Genomic DNA, 22,070 nt, shown 5'->3' with positions numbered 1-22,070 from the left:
GCAAAGAAGGAGCCTTCATGAGACATGGAATCTGTTGTCTCCTTGATCTTGGGCGCCCAAGCCTCCAGAACTGTGACAGAATTTGGACTCCTGTACTATATATAAATTACCCCGATTAAGGTATACCTGCCCAAGTGGATGAAGTCAGTCTTCATACTAGGAAAGTGTAAGATTAACAGACATATAAGCTTACAATAATTGTATATTAAATCTGGGTGATATTTTTACCAAGATTGTTCACCTTTTCGAAATGGGAAAATGGATAAATCACCTGCTTTTTAGAGCAGCATGTTACAATAGCAAGAACCGACACTCTAATGGTATGATAGAACTGTTTTGAATGTAAACTCTAACATCCTTTTAAATTTATTTATTCATAGTAAGTTTGACAGGTATTTTTTCTAACAGTTTTTAAATAAAATGTTGGAAAAGTTAAAGTGCTCACCTGCAAAATATCTGTTGCTTTACTTATAAAGTGAGGGTGATAATTCCTGCCTCATTGAGTTATAGAGAAGATTAAATAAGATGATTTATGCAATGGCTTCTAGCACACTGCTTGCCACATACTGTAGTTGGTTCTCAATAATATTAAAAGGTAAACAATGAAAACTAATTCCCTTTAAAGATAAAGAAAATGGTTACTACACAGTTAAACTTACTTGTTCGAAGTTTCAAATTTAGTAAGAGCCAGGTTTAGTGTTGGAGGCCAATCAGTCAGTAAATATTTAGTGAGTTAAAGTTTACTTTTCTATACAAAAAACTTCTCCAAAAATGTATTTCTAAGCTTAGGTGAGCTACATATTACTCACATTTGTGGAAGGACTGCCATGGATGTTCATGTACATTTTTATATGCTTATCATTATGTTAGAATTAAAATAGCAACAAAGTTAATGTAGGTTTTTTTCCTATTGCTACCATGTGACAGGCTGCCCAATATTTTAACTTAAGTTTTAAAAAGAAATTTCACTCATAATTCATCCATTTAAATATATATATTAAAAGAAAGTTTAGGATATTTTTCCAATATGTTCTTTTTAATTAAAATAAATTACTTTTTTTGCTGTTTTCCCACATATACATGCTAGGATCACTACCATGAAAATGTATGGAAGGGATGTACTTTTTCTTTATAAATTTTTTTTTCTATTTTATTCTTTAGATTTATTATGTTATTATAATCATTTCTAGATTTCTTGGCCTTAAAACATGATATTTTTCATGATTGTAAGATAAATAAAAGAGGCAAGAGAAAGATGTCTGCTATATTCACTATTGAACACTGAAATAAAATTATAGGAAAAATCAGTAAGAACAGAAAAATAATATAAGAAATTAGACACTAATACAAGAAAAGAATTAAGTATAGAAATAGAAATGAGACAGTGCAAGAAAGAGAATATGAAAAAAAAAAACTGAACTTTTTGAGATGAGATGATTATCTACCTAGAAACCCCTCCCAAAAATCTGAAAACGTATGTAATTAAGATAAATTATCAAAGTGGCTGCATAAAACTATCAGTATCTTTCCAATGTACCAGTAATACCCAATTAAATAATATAAATGAAAATATCTTATTCATAGCAGTAACAAAAATATGAAGTATTTTAAATCAATAAAAATTATGGAAACAACTTTAGAAAAAAAAAACCCAAAAAACACAAAAAAAGATTTCAACAATTTAGATCTATAAGGTGTAATTTCGACATTCTTACATTTGACAGTCATTATTTGAAATATTCCCAAGCAGTTCTGATCCATTGCATGTAGTTGGTTGAGACATGAAAATAAATTTATCTATTGGATTAATCTAGCCAAAAGCCATTAATTTTATTCTAATATAGCTAGATTTGTCTATTCTAACAGAATTGTTTATTGTGACATTGTTTATTTATAATTATATGCGTATTTTTTTTATTTTGTTCCCTATAATACATTCTCCAAAATCAGCCAAAGTTAACTTTTATAGTGTAATCAGTTTGTGTTATATTCTGTCAAAGGTCCTTAAATACCTTCTCACCATATTAGGAATAAAATTCAAATTTCTTACAGTGGCCTATAATATCCCATGTAAGTCTTTCTCCTTCTCTGGTTGATTACTTAGAACCAGTCCTCTTTCTATTGCTTGGACATGCCAAGACAAGCTTTGTTCTTTCAGAGCTTTACTTCAGTCTGGAAAACTCTTCTCCCAGAACTCACTTTTGAAATCCCACACCCAGACTGCCTGATCTAAAGGAGCCTCCAGTTTCTCTCTATCATTTCATCATGATTTCCTTCATTATAGTACTTACTACTCGATTTTTTTTCTTTTTGTTTATTGCATCTCCCTACAAGAAAATGTAAACTAATTGAAAGAAATGATCTTGTCTATGTCTTTACTACTATATTCCCAGAATCTCAAACAGTGTCTGCCATATTGTGACTGCTAAACAATTAATTGTGAGTTAATTTGTGAATTAATGAACAAATTATATTTGGTCATTTGAGTCTTTTTATTATTAGCATAATGCTACCCTTAATATTTTACACAAATATTTATCTACTTTTAAAAGGTAGGAGAGATTCCTAGAAAAAAATTAATGAGTCAAAGGATACATGGGCACAGCAAAGCAACCACTGAGGTGAGCCCAGACTAGACCCTTCTGGCACTGGGACTCAGTCTAAGGCCCAGGGAGGAAGGGAAGTGCACATAGCCTGGCAGCCACCAAGGTGAGCCAAGACCAGACCTTTATGGCACTGGGAAACAGTCTAAGGCCCAGACGGAAGCACCCATACCCTAGCAACTGCCAAGATGAGCATATACCCACGTGGAACTGGTGCTCAGTCTAAGGCCATGGGGGGGAGGGAAGGACATACTGCCCAGCAGGTGCCATGGTAAGCCAAGACTAGACCCTTGTGGCAACAGGGTCCAGTCTAAGACCCTGAGGGGGAAGAGAAGCTCACACAGTCCAGTAGGTGCTGACGTGAACTGAGATCTTCACAGCACCAGGGGTTCAGTCTACAGCCACAGAAAGCTAGAACAGGAGCCATGGTGGAGTAATATAGATACTGCCACACCTTCTATCACCACAAGGACAGTTCACCACCACAGTAGCACCTAGGGTCACTCTATAGGCAACCTGCCACTCACTTGAATACACTGATATAAGAAGTGTCACCAGTAGATCCTGCAAATAGAGGAAGAAGTCTTTATCTACATAGCCAACCCAAGAGTAACAGAAGAAGCAAGTCCTCTACCAGATGACCAAGCATCAATGAAAAAATACTAGAACTACAAACAAGAAGATATGACACCACAAAAGAAATACAGTAATGCTCAAATTCCATACCCCATAGAACAGGGAATCCTTGAAATGTCTGAAAAGGAATTCTGAGCAATGATCTACAGAAAACTTGAAGAAATAAAAGAAGACTCAATTACAAAGCACAAGGAAACAAGAATAAAAATATCCTGAATATGAAGGATGAAATTTACAAAGAGAGTAATATCTTAAAAATGAATGCAAAAGAACTCCTAGAACTGAAGGATTCACTCATCGAAATAAAAAAAAAAAAAAAAAAACACAACAGAGAGTGTAAAAAGCAGGCTAGCACATGCAGAAGAAAGAATTTCAGATCTCAAAGATGGTCTTTTTGAAATAACCCAGGCAGACCATAAAAAAAATAATTAAAAATAATGAGAAATATCTAAGAGAGATAGCAGACAACCTCAAGTGCTCTAACACCCAAATTGTGGGTATTCAATGAGGGGAGGAAAAAGGGAAAAGTACTGAAAACCTATTCAAGGAAATAATAACAGAAAATGTCTGAGGGGTAGGGAGAGATGCAGACGTTCAGGTCCAGGAAGCTCAAAGGTCTGAAAACAGATTCAATTCAAAAAGATCACCTCCAATACACATTATAGTCAAAATTGCAAAGCTCAAAGACAAAGAGAGAATTCTAAAAGCAGCAAGAGAAAAGTGTCAAGTCACCTATAAGGGAACCCCCATCAGACTAACAGCAGACTTCTCAACTGAAACCCTACAGGCCAGAAGAAAATGGAATGATGTATTCAAAACACAAAAAGAAAAAAAAATTGCCAGCCAAGAATTCTTCACCAAGCAAGGCTCTCCTTAAGAATTGTGGGAGAAATAGTGTATTTCCCAGACAAATAAAAATTGTGGGTGTTCACCACCCCATGACCAGCCCTGCAAGAAAGTCTTAAGGGAGTCCTGCATCTGGAATCTGAATAATGAATGTCATTAAAATGGATTCAGTATGTAGGTTTCTCAAACAACTGCAGATAGATCTTCCATATGATCCAGCAATCCCTCTTCTGGGTATATACCCACAGGAATGGAAATCATCATGTTGAAGGGATACCTGCACTCCCATGTTCATCACAGCTCTGTTTACAATAGCCAATATATGGAAACAACCTAAATGCCCATCAACAGATGACTGGATAAGGAAAATGTGGTATATATACACAATGGAATTCTACTCTGCCATAAAAATGAGTGAAATTGTGATATTAGCAGCAACATGGATGGGCTTGGAAAAAATTATGTTAAGTTAAATAAACCAGGCACAGAAAGAGAATTACCTCATGTCCTCACTCATCAGTGGGAGCTAAGAAGCAAAGAATGAAGAGAAGACCACGATAAAACGCTGAAGTTCCAGAAGGAGAGAACAGACCTCTAGTTACTAGAGGTGGGAAGGGAGAGTGGTTAGGGAGTAATTTGGTAAAGCACACTAAGAGTATTTATGATATGTAATGACCAACATGCTAATAATATTGACTTAATCATCACATACTGTATACAAATACTGACAGTCAACTTTGTACCCCGTGAATATTTATAATAAAAATAACTTTTTTAAAAAATGAGAATACAAATATTTCTATGGACTTTTGAAGACCTCTTATGTGTGTTTGTGTGTGTGTGTGTGTGTGTGTTTAAAATGTATGAACAATCTTGCTATTTTTAGATGTGGGGATAGCATTAGCAATCTTAATAAATTTCAAAAACTTAAAATTTTAATTAGGTTATTTAGGTCATGTTGTTAGATAAATCAGGATGTTTTCAACCCAGAAATGAACAATTATTAAGGCATAAGCAGAGATTGGAACATTTATTCCTTGTAAGCAAAACCATAGAGATGTTCCAAAATTGGATTCAGTATTGTGAAGATTAGGAGTTGGTAGGGGTCATAAATAATTGATTAATAATCAAGAATAATCAAACTGATTATTTATCTACAGAAAATCAGTGTGAATTAGCTTATGCAGCAGTTTCCTTTGTAAGGTGTGTATAAGCCCTTGGAACAAAACCAGAGATTTAATCTATAATTTCCAGCTGTGGAAAGTTAGGGTTCCTAGTGTGGGTATTGAAAAGCCAGGAAAAACAACCTTCCTTTATTTAGCATTAGGGTTTCAGCTGTCTGAGCTCTATGTATATCATCAGATTCTGCCAACTGATAGGCTTCAATTTAGCATGTGTCTATGTGTGAAATAGCAGACAAACTGTTAGGAAAAAGAGGACTATACAAATGCAAAGGAAACCTATTCCAACTACCTACATAAGAAAAACTACTTCTTAATTCCAAAATACGAATGGACAGCAAAAAAAATCCTAGATGTTTGAAAGTAATCTAGTGGCACAAAAGAGAGCCGAAGTAAACAAACTGAGCCATTGACCCTAGGAAAAATGAAGACGTGTACTTGTAATAAAGAAAAAGAAAAAGAAACACACACACACATGCGCGCACACACACACACATAAATATACAATACTATGATAAATACTGTAAATGTTTTAAGAAGATATTGCACATGTAACTTAAGAATATGGTACTATGAAAAAGTAAGGGTGAATAATTTAGAGTACCTGGAAATTAATTATATGGCACGAAACATAAAAAGGAGATATCAAAGATAATGTCAAGGAAATTTCCCAGAATGAAAATAAAGTGTAAAGAAAAACAATGGCTATGAGAATAAAGATGGGAAATACCTAGAATCAAGTCAATAGATCTAACATCTAATAGGTGTGTTACAGAGTTAATAAAATAGAAGGGATAAAATTCTAAAAAAATAAATAAATTTTTCAGGAAAATTTTACCAGAACTAAAAAAAAGACAAGTGTCTTCAAACCGAAAAGGATTATTCAGTGCCATGCAAAATACATGAGAAAAATATTCATACGTAAACAAATTATTGTGAAATTACAGCTCACTGTGTATAAAAAAGAAATCTTGAAAACTTCTTAGAAAAAAAGTTCCACTACAAAGAAACAATAAGTCCAACATATGATTTCTTCATGACTAAAAACAATTTCCAGCAGATATTGCTGTTTACCTTCAACATTTTTAGCAAAATTATATTGAACATTAATCAACCATGAGACTTTATTTTATGTAGTACTAAATATTTCAAACTTTAGATGCTATTACAAAGCGTGTTTTTATTATTTCATTTTCCAATTGCTTGGAATTTTCCAATATTTCCGTTTTTCCTTAGGTTATTTTTGCTGTTGCAGTAAAAGTAAATTATCAATATTTTTCGTAAATGTTAAGCAAACAGTAAACTTTATGAATAGTTAAATGTCTGAAAATGAATAAACACATGCAAGACCTCTGCACTGAAAAGCATAAATCATAGCTAAGGCAAATTATAGAAGACCTACATAAATTAAGAGCTATATTATGCTTATAGGTTGGAAGATTTAATATTTTTAAGCTGTCATTTTCCACAGATCAAACTATAGCTGCAATTAAATATCAATCATAATTCCAGTAATCTTTATTATGAAATTTGACAAACTGATTCTAAAATATATATGAAAATGCAAAGAACATAAAATAGATTAAACTCTTTTTTAAAGAATAATAACAATGGATTATTTACACTATAGAACTTCAACATTTATTACCAAAATACAGTAATCAAGGTAGAGTGACACTGATATAAGGATAGACCACTAGATTAATAAAACAGGACAAGATATACTGAAACATCTGTATACATAGGACATTGACCCCTTTCTCATATCATATACAAAATATTTTTAAAAGACAGTTTATGAACTGAAATATAAAATCTAAAACTATAAAGCTTCTAAGAAATAACATACACTTTTGACCTCAGTGTTAGCAAAAATAAAAAACCATAAAAGATGACATAAATTGGCCTTCATCAAAATGTTTGTTTATAAAAATTATTTAACATTATGAAAATGAATAGTCACGACACAGACTACAAGTAAAATATATGCCATGCATGTATCTTTCAAAAAACTTTATCCAGAATATATAAAAATTCCTATATTTCAACAAAAAAAGACAATTGACAAATAGAAAAAAGTCGTGACAGACACTTCACCAAAGAAGATACATGAAAGCATAAGTGTAGAGGTATCCCATCGTGGTTTCAGTTTAAATTTTCCTAATGACTAATGATAGTAAGCATGTTTTTATGTGCTTATTTGACATTCTCGTATCTTTTTTGGTGAAATGTCTGTTAAATATTTTGCCACTTTGAAAAATTGGCATGAGTGTTTTATATAAAGGAGAGTTCCTTATTTCTTCTGAACACAAATTCTTTATCAGATAAATGTTTTATAACTATTTTCTTCCAGTGGGTTGTATTTTCATTTTCTTAATATCTTCCAAAGAGCAGATATTTTGGGTTTTGATGAAATCCAACTTATAATTGTTTTCTTTCTTAATCTACTTTTCATGTCCTATCTCAGAAATTCTTTGCTTAATATAAATTTACAAAGATTTTCTCCTACATTTTATATTAGAATTATTTTATTTTTTGCTTTCACGTTTTTGTGTTAGATTTTTTTATATGGTGTGAGGTAAAAGTTAAGGTTCATGTTTATGCAAATAAATATTCAAATGTTCCAACACCATTTATTGAAGAAACTGTCCTCCCCCCCATGGTACTGCATTTGCTGTAAATAAATCCACCAAATATGTGCTGGTCGATATCGGGACTTTCTATTTTGCTGCATTGGTTTATATATCTATTCTTATATCAATATCACACTGTCTTAATTACTATAGCTTTAGAGTAAGTTTTTGAAAGCTATAAGGGGAAGTCATCCAGCTGTTATTTTTTAAAGCTGTTTTGCTATTTTTCATTTCTCTATAAATTTTAGTGTCTGGCTGCCAATTTCTACCAAAATACTTCTGGAATTTTGATTGAGATTTGTTGAATTTATAATACAATTCAGGAGGAAATGATATCTTAAAAATGTTGCATCTTCTGTTTCTATGTATTTTTCTATTTTGGTAATTGATATAAATGGGATAATAAACTGCATGAGATCTTGTCTGACTTATTTCACTGAGTACAATATCTACATTGTATAATATATCAATACTTTATTCCTGTTTTTGCATAAATGATATTGCATTGAATGGTTAAGCCAAAATTTGTTTATCTGTTCATCTGTTGATAGACATTTGGACATTTTCTACCTTTCTTTTAGATATAAATAGTGCTGCCAGGAACATATGTGCTTTTGTGCCTTTTGAGTACCTCTTTTCAAATATTTTTGGTACATACATAGGAGTGGAAATGCACGGTCATATGGTAATTCTACTTTTAAAATCTTGAAGACCTGCCAAACTGTTATTCACAGTGAATGAAACATTTTGCACTTCTACTGGCAATGTACAAGGTCTCCAGTTTCTACACATCTTCGTCAACACTTATTATTTTCTGTTATTATTATTGTTATTATTATTGTTGCTGTTGTTGTTGTTGTTGCTGTTGTTATTGTTTTTGTTACTATAGCCATCCTAACAAGTGTGAAGTGGTACCTCATTGCAGTTTTGATTTGTATTTACCAAATGACTAATGAGGTTGAACATCTTCTCAGGTACTTGCTGGCCATTTGCATAACTCCCTTGAAGAATTGTCTATTCAAGTTCTTGAACTATTTTTTTACTTGAGTTTTTTTTGGTTTGTCTGTTTTTGAGTTGTAAATGTTCTTCATATGTTCTGAATACTACACCCTTATCAGATATATGATTTTTAAATATTTGCTCCCAATTTATGGGTCGCTGCTTACTCTCTTGATAATGTCCTTTAAGGCAAAAGGTTTTAATTTTGATGAGGTCTAATTTATGGCTTTTTTTTTCTTTGGCTGTTTGTGTTTTTGGTGTCATTTCTGAGAAATCATTGATAAATCCATGATCATGATGATTTACACCACCCCCTATGCTTTCTTTTAAGTGTTAGATCAATTTTAAGTAAATTTTTATATGTGGTGTAAGATAGGAGTTCAAATTCATTCTTTTGTATATAGATATCCAGTTGTCCCAACATTTGTTGAAGAGAATATCCTTTCCATATTGAATGGTCTTGGCATCCTTGTCAAAAATCAATTGTATAGAAATAAGTGAGTTTTTTTTAAAAAATGCTTTATTCTGTTTAATTGGTATATATGTCTATCCTCATGCTAGCACCACATCTTTTGATTATTACAGCTTTTTGGTAAATTTTGAAATCAGGTAGCATGAGAATTCCAAATTGTTTTTCTTTTCAAGAATGATTTGGCTATTTAGGGACACTTGTAATTCCACAAGAATTTGAGGATTGACTTTTTCACTTCTGCAAAAAAGAAATGGACTTTGGAATTTTGGTAGGGATTGCATTAAATCTGTAGATTGCCTTAGGTAGTATTGAAATGTTAACAAGATTAAGTCTTGCAATCCATGAACACCGATGTCTTGCTGTATGTTTAGATTTTCTTTTATTTCTTTCAGCAGTGTTTTGTAGTTTTCAATATACAAGTCTTTCACATCCTCAGTTGAATTTATTCCTAGATATTTCATTCTTTTGAATATTCTTAGAGGTGAAATTATTTCATTAATTATTTTAGGTTGTTCGCTGCTACTGTGTAGAAATACAACTAATTTTTCCATGTTGGTCTTGTACTCTGCAATTTTGTTGAGTTCACTTATTAGCTACAGAAGATTTCTTGTGTATTCTTTTTGAATTTCTGTATATATGATGATGCTTTCTGCAAATAGAAATAGTTTGACATTTTCTCTCCAACTTGAATGATTTAATTTCCTTTTCTTGATTAATTTCTCTGGCCAGAATTACCAGTCTATTGGTGAATAACAGTATTAAAAGCAGTCATCCTCATATTTTTTTGAAGCTTTTAGTCTTTCACCATTGTGTATGATGTTAGCTGTGGATTTTTCCATAAATTCCCTTTATCATGTTGATGATGTTCCTATTTATTCCTAGTTTTCTGAGTGTTTTTTTTTTTTTTTTTTTTTTTTTTTTTTTCCTTTTAGTCTTTTTTTGTGTCCGGCAACGGGATCGCAAACCTCGGCGTTGCTCCCCCACCTCGCTCAGCCAGTGAGCGGGAACCAGTCTGTATGTGGGATCCGAACCCTCGGAGGGAGCGCCACCACGCTCCCAAGCAGCACACTGTAGCAGTGCGCCACCGGGCCGGCCCCTGAGTGTTTTTATACTCAAAAAGTGTCAGATTTTGTCAAATACTTTTTCCACATTGATTAAACAGTCATGCCATTTTTTTCCTTTTTTTCTATTAATTTGGTATATTACAGTGATTGATTTTATTATGTTGATCCACCCTTGCATTTGTGAGACAATTTCCACTTATTCATAGTGTCTAATCCCTTTAATCACTTTAATATGCTGTTGGATTCTATTTTCCAATAATTTTCAGGATATTTGCATCTGTATTGGTAATGGATATTCGTCTCTAATTTTATATTCTCATAATATCTTTATCTTAATCATTTGGTAGCAGTCACAAGTGAAGCTATCTTGTCCTAAGCTTTTCTTTGTTGGGTGACTTTTTAAAATTATTATTACTGCTTTAATCTTTTTACTTGTTATACAACAGTTCAGATTTTCAATTTCTTCTTTGATCAGTTTTGGCAATTTGATCATTTCTAAAAATATGTCCATTTTACCCAAATTATATAATTTGTTGGTGTGTAATTGTTCATAGTATTCTCTTATAATCATTTTGCTTTTCTAAGGTCAGTCATAATGTTTTCACATTCATTTCTAATTTTAATTAATTACACCTTCTCTCTCTCTTTTTGAACAGTCTTGCTAAATGTTTGTCAACTTTATTGATCTTTCCAAAGAACCAAATTTTGGCTGATTGATTCCTTTTCTATTCGCTATGTTACTACCTTGATTCTAACCTTTATTATTTCTTTTCTGTACCAGCTTTCGGTTTAGTTTGCTTTACTTTTTCTAGTTCCTTAAAGAGTAAAGTGAAAATATTAACATGAGTCTCTCTTTTTTTAAAAGGAGGCGTTAATTTGTATAAATTTCCTTCTGAGTATTGCCATCTCTCCATTTAACAATTTTGGTATGTTCTGTTTTCATTTTCATTTGTCTCTATTTTCTAATTTCCCTTGTCACTTATCTTCTGACTTGATTTTTTTTAAGACTGAGTTATTCCACATATTTTTTCCAGCTTTCTTTCTGTTATTGATTTCTACTTTTATTTCATTGGGACTGAAGAAAACACTTTGTATGATTCTAATCTTTTAAATTTATTGACTTGTTTTGTGATATACCATATGATCTATCCTAGAGAATGCTTCACATATACCTGCAATAAATATGTATTCTGCTATTGTCCGGTAGAGTGTTCTATATATGTCAGTTAAGTCTAGTTGGTTTACACTGTTGTTCAAGTATTTTATTACATTATTGATCTTTGTATATATGTTCTATGCATGCATTATTAAAAATTGTGTATTGAAATCTCCAACTATTATTGTGGAACTCTTTGCCCCTTCAAATATGTCAAAATCTGTTACATATATTTTGGGATTCTTGTGTGGTATGTATATGTTTATAATTATTACATCATCTTTATAAGTTGACCCTTTTATTAAAAAATAACCTTCTTTGTCTCTTACAATTCTTTTTGACTTAAGGTCTGGTTTTGTGTCTGATGTTATTATAACAGCCCCAGCTCTTTTTTTGTAACAGTTTACATGGAATATCTGTCTTAGTTCATTAAGATTGAATGCATTAAGACTGCTATAACAAAGTACCACAGACTGGGTGGCTTTTAAACAACAGAAATTTATTTCTCAAATTCTAGAGGCTGGAAAGTCCAATATGTAGACATCAGTTGATTTGGTGTCTTGTGAGAGTCCACTTTCTGGTTCACAGACAATCATTTTCTTTCTGTAACCTCATGTGGCAGAAAGAGAGAGGGAATCTTCTAGGATCTCATTTAAAAGGGCACTGATTCCATTTCTGAGCATTCCACCCTCATGTCTTAATCACTTCCCAAAAGCCCCACATCCAAATATGGCCACATTGAATGGTTTCAACATAGGAATTTTGGGGGATACAAACATCCAGTCTATTGCCCCATTCTTTCAGTTTTAACCTATTCATGTGTATGAATCTAAAGTAAGTCTCTCATATACGAGAGTTCATACAGCTTATAGTTGGATCATGTTTTTAACTCATTCTGCCAATCTCTGCTTTTTGATTTGTGTGTAATTCATGTACATTTAAAGTAACATTTCTACTACATTTTCTTCTAGTAATTTCATAGATTCAGGTCTTAAATTTAGGTCTTTGATCCATTTCGAGCGATTTTTGTGTATGGTGAGAAATAGGAGTCTAGTTTCAATCTTCCACGTGTGGCTATCCAGTTTTCCCAGCACAGTAATAGAGGCTGTCCTTTCTCCATTGTAAATTTTTGGTAACATTGTCAAAAATTTGTTGGCTGTAAGTGTGAGGGTTTATTTCAGTGCTCTCTCTTCTATTCCATTGGTCAATTTGTCTGTTTTTATGCCTGTACCATACTGTTTTGGTTACTATAGCTTTATAGTATATTTTGAAGTTAGGAAGTGCTATGCATCTAACTTCGTTTTTTTTTTGTTTAAGATTGCTTTCCATATGTGGGATCTTTTGTGGTTTGATACAAATTTTAAGATTCTTTTCTCTATTACCAGGAAAAATATCATCAGTATTTTGACAGGGAATGTGTTGAATGTGTAGTTTGATTGCTTTGGGTAGTATGGAAAATTCAATGATGTTAATTCTTCCAACCCATGGACATGGATATATTTCCCTTTATTTATATCCTCTTCAATTTTTTTCAACAATGTTTTATATTTTTCATTGTGGAGGTCTTTCATCTCCTTTGGTAAATTTATTCCAAGATATTTTGTTTATTTGTTTTGTTTGGTAGCTACTGTGAATGCGATTACTTTCTTGATTTCTTCTTGAGCTATTTGATTGCTTGCATAAGGAAGGCTATTGATTTTTGTGTGCTGAGTTTGTATCCTGCTGCTTTACTGAATTCATTTATTAGTTCTACTAATTTTTTGGTGGAATTTGTAGGGTTTTCTATGTATAAGATCATGTCATCTGCAAGTAGGGATAGTTTGAGTTTCTCCTTTCAGGGAATACTTACTTTTGAAATTTTGCTATATGTTTTCAAATGTCTTATATCAAATTTATGTCTCATTGTCTTCTTTTGGGTATGCTTTGTTTTGATTCCCTTCTTATTTCCTTTTGCATATATCTTTAGTTATTTTCTTAGTGATTATCATGGGGATTATTATTTACATACTAAATTTCTAACAGTCTAGTTTGAATTGATACCACTTTAGCTTCGATAGCATATAAAACCTCTACTCCACTATGGGCTTGCCACTCTTTCATAGTGCTGTCATGAACTACATATTTATATATTGTGTGTGCAATAACATAGATTTATCATTAGTATTATTATGTATGTGTCTTTTAGATCATGTAAAAAATAAAAAGTGAAGTTAAACATTGAAAGTACAATAGTACTGGCTTTTATGTTTACATATAAAGTTACCTTTACTGGAATCCTTTATTTCTTTTATTTCTTTTCAAGTACTACCTAGAGCCCTCTCTTTTAAACTTCACAGACTTAACATTTTTTGAAGAAATGCCAATTGGTAATAAACTCCCTCAGTTTTTGTTTATCTATAAATGTCTTATTTTCTCCTGCATTTTTGATGGGAAATTCTGCCAGATAAAGAATAATTTACTTCTTTTATTTTTCCTTCAGTATTTTAATTACTTCGGGCTACTGCCCACCTACTTCCATTTTTTCCTCATGAGAAATAGTTTGTTCATATTGTGAAGGATCACTCGAGTTTGACAAGTCACATCCATCTTGCTGCTTTCCAGAATGTCTCTGTCTTTGTCTTTCAACAATTTTATATAATGTTTTTCAGTGTGGATCTCTTTGTTTATCCTTTGAGTTTTTTGAGCTTCTTAGATGTATATATTAATGTCTTTTATCTAAATTAGGTGTTTTTGAGCCATTATTCTTTTAGATACTTTTTTACCTTTTTTTTTTTTCCTCACTCTCTCCCCCATAATGCACATGTTGGCCCATTTGGTATTCTTCAACAGGTCCGCCAGCCACTGTTAAAATTTCTTCATTCTTTTTCATTCTGCTCCTCAGGCTGGAAAATTTCAATTACTTTCCTTCCAAGTTCACTGATTATCTTTTCCTCTTCGTGAAATCTGCTGTCGAACCGTTCTAGAATATTTTTCATTTCAGTTTTTGTAGTTTTCATTGCCAGAATTTATATTTGGATACATAAATATGTTTTCTTTTTATAAATTCTATCTTTTTATTGATATTCTCATTTTGTTCATATGTGATATTCCCAGTTTCCTTTGGTTCTTTATTCATTTTTTACTTTATCATTTTATGCATATGAAGATAATGTCTTTTTCTAGTAAGTCCAATATCCAAGATGTCTCAGGAATGATTTATGTTCATTTTTTATCCTTTGAATAAGCTATACTTTCCTATTTCTTTGTATGCTGTGAAATATTTTTGTTGAAAACTAGATATGTGAGTATTATAATGTGGTAACTATAGAAATCATTCTCCTCACACCCTAGAATATGCTGTTCTTGATTGTTGAAAGCTACACTAACTCATTTATTGATTGACTCTTACAAACTACTTTTGAAAAGACTGTAATTCTTACCAGGTGCTGTCACTGAAGTCTCTGCTCCTTTAGTTTGTGTTCAGCTAGTGTTTTTACATATGTTTTTTAACTTTTAAAAAAGAAAATGAAGCTGTTCAGGTCTTTGTGTTTGGGCTCTATGCTGGAGCACTCTTTCAAATTTAGAGAGGAAATTTAAAACTCTGCCTTAGCCTTCACTTCCTGCTTGTCCTCAGCCTGGAAATCAGCCAAATTAAAAGTTTGGGAGTCTTCTCAAGTCTCTTATGACCATGCATTCTCCACTGGGAATGTGTGTGGATTTTTAATTTGCCATTATACACAGGTACTTTTGAATGCCCTAACTTCCTTATAATACTCTCATCTCATCTTTTCCTCAGGCTTTAGGCGGTCTATTATATGTCTCAACTGCAATATTTTACTGGAGAATACTGCAGGTTTTTCATTTCCCTTAAAATGTTTTTAAGAAATGTTCACAACTTCTCCAGGATGAACGAGTGCCAAGTTAGACAAATCACAGATAAGAACTTTACAACTGTTCTTTACTTATTTATTTATTTATTTTTAATTTAATTTAATTTTGTTGATATACAATGTGGTTGATTATTGTGGCCCATTACCAAAACCTCCCTCCCTCTCCCCCCTCCCTCCCAACAATGTCCTTTCTGTATGCTTATCATATCAACTTCAAGGAATCACAATTGTTATGTCTTCTTCCCCCTCCCGGTTTGTGTGTGTGTGTGTATTTCTTTATTTATTTATTTTTAGCTCCCACAAATAAGTGAAGAACATGTGATATTTCTCTTTCTGTGCATGACTTGTTTCACTTAATATAATTCTCTCTAGGTCCATCCATGTCATTGCAAATGGCAGTACTTCATTATTTTATACAGCTGAGTAGTATTCCATTGTGTAGATACACCACATTGTCCGATGTTGGACACTTGGGCTTGTTCCAACTCTTGGCTATTGAAAAGAGTGGCATAGCTGGGTCATATGGTAGATCTATCTGCAATTTTTTGAGGAACATCCAAACCATTTTCCATAGAGACTGCACCATTTTACAGTACAACCAACAATGTTTGAGAGTTCGTTTTCCTCCACAACCTCTCCAGCATTTATTGTTCAGAGTCTTTTGGTTTTAGCCACCCTAACTGGGGTGAGATGGTATCTCAGTGTGGTTCTGAATTGCATTTCCCAAATTCTGAGTGATGTTCAGCATTTTTTCGTATGTCTGTTGGCCATTCGTATATCTTCATTAGAGAAATGCCTGTTTAGCACTTTTGTCCATTTTTTCACTGGGTTGCTTGTTTTTTATTGTAAAGTTGTTTGAGTTCCATATATATTCTGGATATTAATCCATTGTCAGATGTATATATTGCAAATATTTTCTCTCACCCTGTTGGTTGTCTTTTGACTCTGTTAATTGTTTCTTTTGCTGTGCAGAAGCTTTTTAGTTTGATATAATCCCATTTGTTTATTTTTCCTTTTGTTTCCCATGCTTTGGGGGTCATATTCATGAAGTCTGTGTCCAGTCCTACTTCATGAAGTTTTTCTCCTATGTTTTCTTTAAGAAGTTTTATAGTTCCAGGGTGTATATTTAATTCTTTAATCCATTTTGAGTTGAGTTTAGCATATGGTGAAAGATATGGGTCTAGTTTCATTCTCCTACATATTGATAACCAGTTCTCCCAGCACCATTTGCTGAAGATGCAGTCTCTTCCCCAGTGTATAGGCTTGGTGCCTTTGTTAAAGATCTGAAGGCTGTAGGTGTGTAGGTCGATTTCTGGATTCTCTATTCTATTCCATTGATCAGTGTGTCTGTTTTTATGCCATGACCATACTGTTTTTGTTATTATAGCTTTGTAGTTTAGTGTAAAGTCAGGTAGTGTTATGCCTCCAGATTTATTTATTTTGCTCAGAGTTGCTTTGGCTATGCATGGTCTTTTGTTATTCCATATAAACGTATGGATAGTTCTTTCCATTTCTGAGAAAAATGTCATTGGAATTTTGAGTGGGATTGCATTGAATTTGCATATCACTTTGGATAGTATGGACATTTTCACTATGTTGATTCTTCCCATCCAAGAGCATGGGATATCTTTCCATCTTCTTTTATCCTCTCTAATTTCTCTCAGTGGTTGTTTGTATTTCTCATTATAGAGATTTTTCACATCCTTGATTAACTCAATTCCTAAGTAATTTATTTTTTTGGTGGCTATTGTAAATGGGCAGGCTTTCTTGATTTCTGTTTCTGCATGGTCACTATTGTATAATAGAAGTGCTACTGATTTTTGTGTGTTGATTTTGTATCCTGCTACTGTGCTGAAATCGTTTATCAACTCCAAGAGTTTTTTTGTAGAGGCTTTAGGCTGTTCGATATATAGGATCATGTCATCTGCAAACAGGGACACTTTGACTACATCTTTTCCAATCTGGATGCCCTTTATTTCCTTCTCTTCTCTGATTGCTCTGGCTAGTACTACCAGCACTATGTTGAATAGGAGTGGTGAGAGGGGGCATCCTTGTCTAGTTCCTGTTCTTAAAGGAAAAGCTTTCATCTTTTCCCCATCCAGGATGATATTGGCACTGGGTTTATCATATATGGCTTTAATTATGTTGAGATACTTTCCATCTATACCTAACTTATAGAGGGTCTTTTTCATGAATGAGTGCTGAATTTTAACAAATGCTTTTTCAGCATCTATAGAGATGACCATATGGTCCTTGTGTTTGATTTTATTAATATGGTGTATGATATTTATTGATTTGCATATGTTGAACCAACCTTGCATCCCTGGGATGAATCCCACTTGATCGTGGTGAATAATTTTACATGTGTTGCTGTATTCTGTTTGCTCGTATTTTAGTGAGGATTTTTGCATCTATATTCATCAAGGATATTGGCCTGTAGTTTTCATTTTTGGTTATATCTTTACCTGGTTTTGGTATCAGGATGATGTTTGCTTCATAGAATGAGTTTGGGAGATTTGCATCTGTTTCAATCTTTTGGAGTAGTTTGTAAAGAATTGGTGTCAATTCCTCTTTGATTGTTTGGTTGCACCAGTTTGTAAGCACCTTAAAACTTTTCTTTAAATAACACCCAGTCATGTTAGAACAGACAAACAAAATAATTTGTGATAGAGCTCTGCTGTGCTCCCTCCAGAACCAAGAACTAAGGTCCCAAACTGATAACACAGATTGTTATCTTCTATACCACCAAGAACAATAGGAGAGTGTGGAGTAAAGGTAAATAAAAATTCCACCAAGGAGTCCTGCCATTTTTAAGCCACGTTTTGTCTTCATTCAGTGTTTGGTTGCTGTAAACTTTGATTCCTTCTAGAGTTCTCATAAATTTAGTTTTGACATTTTCTGCCTGCTTTTTGATAATTCTGTGGAAGAGTAGGCATTTGTAGGTGCCTGTTCTGCCATTTTGCTGGCATCATGCTGCATATTGTTATTTTTATTGCTATTATGTTATTAAAATTTTGTTTCTAATTTTACTCCTAAAATGTTTTAACATTTAAATATATAATTTTACAAAAATTTTAAAAAATATGTAAGCAAGATCACTAATTCAGAGACTTCCTTAGTAATTTAAGCATAGTTATGTCATCAAGATGGCAGAATAGATGATCCACAGCATCACTCTCTCCCTACAACCAATCAACTTACAACTAGATGGTAAAAACCAACATCTTGAGATCACTGGAATTCAAGGGAAGTCAAGGAGAGACCCACAGAGTTCATGAAGGTATGAAAGTCCTCAGAGAAAGAAAGAGAAAGAAAGGCCTCACTCTAACCATTCCAAGCCAAGAAGTAGCTGCCAGCACATGGAGCAGCTACCAGAAGACAGCAATGCTATAGCAGCGCCCTTCACATGAAGCTACACAGAATCTATAGGGGAAAAGTGTACTTCAAAATGTGAAATTCCATCTCCCAGGACAGCAAAGCTACTGACAATCTTCCTCTGGACCTACATAGGAGTGACGGGCCACAGCCACTGAGAGGAAGGATCCAACTAGTGGGTGTTGAGTCTTCACAGGGGACTTTACAGGAAATGTTCAGTGTGATGGAGGAAGGCTGATGCACCAAGGGAGTATCGGGGCATATCATAGGCAGCTAATCTGCCCTCTGACTGGCATGAGTAAGACACTGTACAGATTGGTCAGACTGATAGAACTGCAGGGGGTGGGGTGCAGTCTGTGGGAAAGACTCAGTCCTAGTACAGAATTTCCAAAGAGGTCAGTTGTGTCTGTGGTGACCCCACAAGACCAAGAACTGACTACAAGGCCAAGAATTAATATCTTATCTACACAGAAGCTTACCTCAGTTTGAGAAACAGTACCAAAATGGCAATCAAACTTAGGCACAGGGCTCAAAGTCTAGTCCCAGCAGGGAGTTTTCCCCAGTTCAGGAGCTAACTACAGGATAGCAAATTAGTACCAGTTTAGAGTTTAAGTAGTGGTGGTAGCCATTAATCCACCACGGAACAGAAAACCAAGCAAACAAAAGAAAACCACAGACCACAAACTAAGCTCTGATATTAACTAGTAAAGATCTAACACCACTTAAGAACTCCTATTAAACCTAGAAGAGGTAGCCATCTACTCAAATGCCCAGGCATCAATATAAAGACACAAAGATCAAGAAAGAACAGAGAAATATGACACCAACAAAAGAAACAAACCACCAGCAAAGGGGCCAGAACAATAGTGGACTTATGAAATGTCTGAATGAGAATTCAGAATAATATTATTAAGAATATTCTGGGAGTGACAAGAAAATACAGATAGAAAAGTAAAAGGTATCTGGAAAACAATTCAGGAGAAGAATGAGAAACTTGACAAAGAAACTGAATCAATTAAAAAACAAATATAAATTTTACAAATAAAGAATATTTTATCTCAACAAAAAAACTCAACAGAAAGCTCCAACAGCAGAAAGAGGAAATTATCAGTGACCTTGAAGATAAAATGTATGAAATTATCAATTCAGAGGAGCAAAGAGAAAAAAGAATAAGAAAGAAATTGAAACAGAAATATAGCAAATATAGGACTCACTCAAGTAAAATAACCTCTGCATAATTGACATAACCAAAAGAGAGGAAGAAAAAAGAGATGTAGAAATCATATTCAAGAAAATAATGACTGAAATTTTCCCAAGTATGAAGAATGATGACAGCATCCAGATAGAGGAAACTCAGAGGTCTCCAACCAAATTCAACTCAAGGAAGAACACCCCAAGGCACATCATAATCAAATTATCAAAAACCAAAGACAAAGAAAGAATACAAAAGCAGTAAAGGAAGAGAAACACATAGCATCGAACATTGCCCCAATACATCTGACAGAGGATTTCTCAGTAGAAACTCTATATGCCAGAATAGAATGGGATAATATATTCAGGGCACTCAAAAAAAAAAAAAAAAAAAAAAAAAACTGTCAGCCAAGAATTCACTATCCAGCAAAACTAAACTTTGAATATGAAGGAGAAATAAAGTATTTTCCAGAAAAATGAAACCTAAGGGAATCCATCAACACTAGACCTGCATTACAAGAAATGCCAAAGGGAGTTCTTCAGTATGAAAGAAGATGATGCTAAGGAACATCAAGAAAATATTTAAAGATATATAATTTACTAATAGCCTAAGTTCACAGAAAACCTCAGTGTCATAATGGTGGTAAATAAACTGCTTACATCCTTAGTATGAAGTCTAAAGGGCAAACCTAACAAGACACTGACATAAACAACAGCAATATAAGAGACAGGCAATATTAAAAGATGTAACTTGAAAAAACAAATTGTCAAAAAATGAGGTGGGGGGAATGATGCCAAAGCATAGAGTTGGCTTTCATTTTTTTCTTTTTTCTTATATAGCAAAGATAACTTTTTAGCCTAAAATATTCTGTTATAACTAAAACATGTTTTTTAAGCCCCATGGTAACCATATCATAAAGCTTATGAGACATACAAAAAATACTCTACTAGAAAAAACAACTCAATCACAAAGGAAAACAGTAAGACCACAGAAAAATGAAAAGTCGATCAACAAATCTACTAGAAAAAAGTAACAAAATGGAATAAGTCCCTATATAGCAATGATAACTCTAAATGTAAATGAATTAGAAATCCCAATTTAAAGACAAAAATTTGCTCAATGGATTATAAAACAAGAATCAAAATATGCTCCCTACAAGAAACTCACTTCAACTATAAAGACACAAACTGACTGAAAATGAAGAAATGGAAAAAGATATTTCAATCTAAATGTAAATGAATTAGATATCCCAATTTAAAGACAAAAATTTGCTCAATGGATTATAAAACAAGAATCAAAATATGCTCCCTACAAGAAACTCACTTCAACTATAAAGACACAAACTGACTGAAAATGAAGAAATGGAAAAAGATATTTCATGCAAATGGAAGCCAAAAAAGAACAAAAAAAAAAAAAAAAAAAAAAAAAAAAAAAAACATAAAGAATGCCCTTGTATAATGATAAATGGATCAATTTTATAAGAGGATATAACAATCCTAATTATATACACATCCAACTCTGGAGCACCCAGTTGTTTAAAGCAATTACTGTTAGACCTATTAGGAGAAATAGACTCCAACTAAGTCATAGTTGGGGACTTTAATACCCCATTTTCAGCGAAAAAAACATATCATCCAGAAAAAAATTAACCAGGAAACATCAGAATTAATCTCTACTCTAGGCTGATTTGGCCTAACAGACATATATAGAACATTTCATCCAAAAGCTGCAGAGTAAACATTCTTCTCAGCAGCAAATGAAACATTCTCCAGAAAAGAGTGCATGTTAGGTCACAAACAAGCCTCAACCAATTTTTAAAAATTGAAATCGTTTTGACTGCCTTGTCCAACCACGATGGAATAAAACTAGAAATTAACAATACAATGGACATTTGAAACCATACAAATACATGAAAATTAAACAGCATGCTCCTAAACAATGAGTGGGTTAAAGAAGAAATCAAAATGAAAATTTAAAAATTCCTGGAGACAGACGAAAATGAAAACAAAACATACCAGAACCTATGAGATATGGTGAAAGTAGC

This window comes from Galeopterus variegatus, unplaced genomic scaffold (assembly GCF_000696425.1).
Source record: "Galeopterus variegatus unplaced genomic scaffold, G_variegatus-3.0.2 Scaffold184, whole genome shotgun sequence".
In the NCBI taxonomy this organism is placed as follows: Eukaryota; Metazoa; Chordata; class Mammalia; order Dermoptera; family Cynocephalidae; genus Galeopterus; species Galeopterus variegatus.
The sequence above is the reverse complement of the archived record's forward strand: the minus strand, read 5'-3'. Positions refer to the sequence as shown.